Source organism: Falco biarmicus, chromosome 10 (assembly GCF_023638135.1).
Source record: "Falco biarmicus isolate bFalBia1 chromosome 10, bFalBia1.pri, whole genome shotgun sequence".
Taxonomy (NCBI): domain Eukaryota; kingdom Metazoa; phylum Chordata; class Aves; order Falconiformes; family Falconidae; genus Falco; species Falco biarmicus.
Window position 1 is genome coordinate 22,036,026 of NC_079297.1, and position 6,000 is coordinate 22,042,025.

Below are 6,000 nucleotides of genomic sequence, written 5' to 3' on the forward strand. Positions count from 1 at the left end.
TGGGGTGAAGTACTTTCTCTTTTGCCTGTAGCTAAGAAGTGTATTACCCATGGTCACATCAGCTGGGCAGAAGCTTGTATTCCAATAGCTGAAATTGTCCTGCAACACAGCACTTGATTTTACAGTTAGGCTTTACTATTAAAACTTAATAGCAAATGAGACAATTGTAAGCAATAAAACCCCAAAGGTGCAAGACTGATTTCACAGTAGTATATGACCAGTATGAACGCTCTACAGTGATATCGGTGATGTGTAAGTCTTGGTGATCTGCTACCATTTCTCTAGCTTGGTGATGTATATTACTTTCGAGAATAAACCTATAGTCTTTGATCATTAAAATGCTTAAGCCTGATTATCTGAAACTCAGACTGTTCAACTGTATAAAAATTGACATTGCAGATGAAATGTCAGCAGTTGGCATTGGACTGATTAATGGAGTTCGTGACAGTTATCGGTATTAGACGGTAAATAAGCAGGCTGGGGGATGGACTGCTAATTTTGTCCTTTGCCAAAAGGAATTGTAGAAATACAGCATATTGACAGACTAAGCAAAATTCTCGTATAATGTTCTCGGTACTATGGAAACCAGAAGTTGGAAGAATATGAATCAATTCTTGAGTCATATTCACAGTATTTTGATTGTCTGATATGTAGTTAACTGTGGGAGCTTCATATGTTTCTAGAGTGACTGGTACTTTCAGATATTAATATTGGACTGGATGATTTTTTTGAGGCCCTTTCCAACTTTATATTTTTCAATACTTGCACACATTTTGTTAGTATAAACATTGACGTGCAAGGCAAGAAAGGAAGAAAAAGAATGCTAAGGGCGAGCAGTGCAGAGGCCTATACAGAGTTTACATAGCCTTCAGTAACAGCTGAAAATGAAAAAAAAAGTTGAAAATGTTTAAAAGAAAACAGTAAATACTAGCTATTATTTTTTAAAAAAAGCAGCAAAAACCCAAAAAAACCAACAACAACTGCAACAAGAAGAGAGAGTTTGGTATCATTCAACCAGAAGGAAAATGTCTTGAAGAGTCTTGAATAAATAGAAATCCTGAGGAGAGTCATTTGATAAAGGTGTTGGAGTTTCAAAGAACTTTACAGGAGTGGGAGTTGATCTGGTAGCCAGTGGCACACAGCATGCTATGGCAATAGCCCCTCGATGGTAAGTGGCTTTTTCCGACCTAGCAGGTGGATAACACAGGATTAATCGTGACAGCACAATCAGTTACTTAAGTTTCCTAATTGTAATTCTGAGAATTAAATATTGCAGGAAACATGACCAATAAATATACTTTAAAAGGTATTCTAACAATTGAATCAGGGGCAGAAAAGTGAAAAGTATGTACAGATGCAGTTCTTCATACAGTTGGCAAGCCCAGCTGGTGGCTGCCTGCTGTCCTGCTTACACCGCTCATTCTCCCCCTGGTATTTCTTGCCGGACACGATGCGCAGAGCAGTCTGTTGTTGGCTCCTTGTCAGAGCACGTGTTTGAACTTCTTGTGTGCCCTGACAGGATTCCCTTGTTTCTGACAACCGGAGCTCCCTGCTAGCTAAAGGCTCATCTGTCCCCAGTCCTAGACTGCTCGTCTTCTCCCTGCTCCTTTCTTTCTAAATGTTGAATGTGTAGATTATCCTTGAGAAATGCAAAAAAACTACGTACAAGTTAAAGCTTCACTGCAGCAGTCGTGGTGCCCAGGTGCTTGATGTGCAGGCATGGCAGAAACGGGGTGCAGGTGCAATGTGCCCGCTATAGACAAAGACTTGTTATGGGCCTTAAAATGTATTAATTAATTGTTGTTGTTAATAGAGAGCTGCTAAAGCATGCTAAAAATATCTGATTTGGTCTATGATGCATATCTAGGAGGATATCAATGAAACAATAGCTGAGATTGGTAATTTCAGGTCAATGGTCAGATGCATGAAGTAATATGAAATTATATTATGGTACATTGCTTAATGTGGGTGATTTCACATCCTTAAAGAAAAAAGGCTTTTCTTGGGCACCAGCAATATTTAGGACCCTTAATTGCCTTTATAAATTCCTTTTGTAAAACTTGCAAACAGTAAAGGGGAAACAAATACATGGTGGTTACAGCATCCCTGTTTCTAAGAGAATAAAAGTTTGTCTACCCCAAGTTATAGGTGGTAACTATACATTTAATGGGAGAGATTCTTTGCAAAACCAAGGACCCTGCATGGTGGATACTAGCAGTGTTATGAAAGTGTGTACACATGTATGTCTCCAGTATTTATACTCAGAGGTGCACCCATATGTGTTCATATACACACCTATACTGGAGGCACACTGAAATTTTCCAGCTTGCACCATGCATTTCCAAAATGCCATATAGTCATGATACCGTTTAGAAATGCATATTGTATTCACTGAATGTATTGTAGTTCAACTCAGTTTTTCTATAAAAATACACTTGTAGATTAATGACTGGGATTGTGATCCTATTATCTTTAATATCCCATAATTACTTCTACACTATTGAATGGGAAATCACTTAAAGGACTGCTTTGGCTATAAATCATTTTTTTTTCTGGGTAAATATGTTTTTTGTTATGAGCTTAAGAATGAGCTCCTGGAGTTCTGAACCAGCATTGAATGTATGGTAGTTTTTAATATTTAATCAGATAGTTATCCTTTCTTGCAAGGAATACTCTCAACTACCAATTATCAATCTTTATTCATGCTTAAGTAATTTATATTATATTTAGCCTAAGGTCAGAGGTGTTAAGATTGACGAGTGATTCATAAAAGGTTTTTTTAATATTCAGAAAAAACTGAAGGCTGGCCTGCGTGCTCCTGCCTGCAGATCTGTGCCTGAAGCCTGTGTACGTGAGGATAAATAAACCCACCTGAACAGCGCAGTTGCTCACAGCTCCGCTTCTTATTTAGATGCTAAACTACGGGGGGTTTCCCCTTTCTATGATCTGTTGCTTAGTTAATCTTCTTTGTCTTCTGCAGTGCTTTTAAGCATTTCGCTAGCTAAGCTGTGAAACGATCTTTCTGGTTCTACCCATCAGAGAGCAGCTGAGCAAGACAGACAACCTCGGAAGCCCCCAGTCCTTCGTTACTGAATATCTCTGCAGTGTGCATCATGCTGGGGGCTTTAATGGGATTTTTCTGTGTGCACCTTAGTTTGACCTTACAAATTCTGTCCTATGGGCCGTGCTGTAATGAGAAAGATCCACTTCTGTGATCCAGATGAAAGCAAAGCATCAACTTCAAACAGATAAAGCTCTACAGAGGAGTTGGAAAGCTGCTTTGGGAGATAGAGCTGCTAACTGAAAACGGTGGGCTGCTAGGAAGTTTTTAAGACTGTTTTTTCTTTTTTTTTTTTTTTTTTTTTTCCAAGGATGTTTCTCTGTTATCGGTGCCTGAGGTTACCTGTAGTAATGACCGAACATTTTCTGTCCCTGGTTTAAATTATTTGAAGAAAAAAAAATGCAGAACCTGTTTAGCAAGGTTAGTAGAACGTCACAACCTAGCTGTGACAGGCTTTCTGGAAGAAGTGCCCGCACCCTTCCTGGAAGGTGAGTTGGAAGATGGAGAGTTGAAACTAAAAGTTGGTATAAAGACTAAAGTGATGATGGTTTTGTTTTTAGAAACCGGGTTTGGGGGTACGGTTTGCTGCTGCTTTTACAACACTGACTGACTGCATAGCAGCAGCAATTAAGAGTTTCCAAAGGCAACCAAAAATAAAAACATGGACATACCTCTTAATATACAGACTTTGAAAGAAATTCCAAAGGGCTATATTCTGTTTATACAGGCTTTGGCAGACGTTAATGCTGCCTGCGAATCTGTGACATCCAGTTAAAAGGCAAATAGCCTATTAAATAAGAAACAAGGGAAAACACAGAAAAAAGCTAGCAGTTCGTGCTAGGACCACTGCAGGTAAGTTTGTAGAAGGGTTTACTGATGAAGTAGGTTTAACAAGCAGTCAGTTGGATTCACCTTCATGTAGTTGGACTGGAACCTGAAGATGTTCAGTTATTCAGGTTTAGTAAAAGAAGTTTAAAACTACAGTTTGCTGAATTTTTGACCTTGTATAAAATGCATAGGTAGATAACTAACTTCACAGTTAAAAGCGGTATTAGTCATGGTATTGTTGAGTGGCAAAGACAAGAAGAGGCAGGGAGAAACCTTACTGCTAGTGAGGTACCGTGCACGCAGAAATTGTTTTGTTAATAGGGTCTTCCAAAAGCTTGTGCTTTCTCAGTACGTGGATCTGTAAGTAACAGTCTGTGCCGGATGTCTGCCAACTGGTTCTGAATATTTACCTGCTTTGCTGATTCTCATATATCAAAAGAGAAACAAACATCATTTATATCCCTTGGTGAATGGTAAGAGTGTTACTGGGTTTCTTCACTTTACTAATGCCTCCAGGTTCCAGCACTCTGACTCCTCTGTTACAAATGAAAGAGACTCGCCCCATGAAAAAACTGTACTGTGGAACAATCAACTTAAAGATTTATAACGTTTCTATTCCTGTTCCTGTAACAATTAGCCAAAGTAAAATAAAAGACACTTAATGATAGCAATAACAAATTAAAGAGGAATAAAGCTTACTCAACATGTTAATTCTATTTTCCACTTGGGTACTACTCAAAACATCAGTGGAAACAGAGTGAGAGCAAATATGTCCCATGGAAAACTAACCAAAGTTAGCCTTTCACAAGTGAGAGCTACAACCCAAATAGAATTGTTCTCCTTGGATTCGATTGGCAGATGCTAAAATAATCCTGCTTTACATGGTGGTTGAGAAGCTTTTCAATTTTATTTTTTTCCCTTTCGAAGAGAGCTAGGCAAAGCTGTGGTTGCCCATTTTCTCATGTGGGTTTTTTTTTTCTTGCCACCTAGCTAGCATAATAGTGACATGCAGTGAGTTATGAGGATGTGGGCGATTCACGAACTTGCACGATAGCCACGTTTGGGAAACTTCTGCTGGTCTCTTGGACATAATGCCATGTTACCAGAATAGAACCCGTGCTATGTGTGCCTCTCTTGAGATCACCACACCTGGCTTAAAAGGTTTTCCACTTGAGCAGGTGATATTCACAGTATATATTTAATGACCTGGATCTTAAAAAAAAAAAAAAAAAAAAAAAAGGTTAAATGGACTCAGTTCATCCAGTATTATCCAAATAAATTAATACACGTTGCTTAGCTCTTTAGTACCATTGCTCTCCAGTACCGCTGTTTGCGGTAGTTTTTGTTAAAAAGTCTTGCTAAGGATTGCCACCTTTTACTGCCTTCTATCTCCCTGAGGTTGCAGTCTGCCTGGAAGAAAGAAGGAGCTCTAGGGTGGCAGGAGAGAGAGTGAGCTGATGGGAGACATGCTGGAGAGCTGCAGGTCCTGGGTGACACGTACCACAGAGAGAGCTCCCTGGAAGGAGTGTTGATCCAGTTTGGGTAATGATGGTTTAGATAATTAAGCCTGAAATACAAGTAGGATTCAGTAAGTAGAATTGAACTTTGATTAAACCTTCTGATGGGTTACGCAAAGAGAAGAGCACTGAGGAGAGGGAATTTCTTAATAATATTGACTTCTGTCACAGTGCTGGACGTTCTTGAACCAAAAGTCTACTCAACTGGAAAATTGGATGTGAAGAGGACTTCTTTGCAACTCGGACGTAGCTGCGCGATGCTGCTCGCTCATGAATTAATACACTGAGAAGATAAAGCCGTAGGAAATTTGGATCTTTTGCCTGGTGATAATATGTGCATTGCTGTTCATTTGGGAAGTGTTGTGTGTTTAGAGCAGTCGCAGCTGTCATATCTAAGTAGACCCCAAAACAGATTTAGCTTGGAGAATAACAGATACTGTGTAGTGTCCCTAGAGGTAGAAATCGTTCTCTTGCAGTTGGTGTGTGTGTCATTTGACCACAGTTAAGGTACCGGATGATAATGAGCGCAGACTGTGCAACCTAGCTGGAGGTGTGTGGCCCCAATCTTTTTTTACTTGTCACCTCGAACAGAGC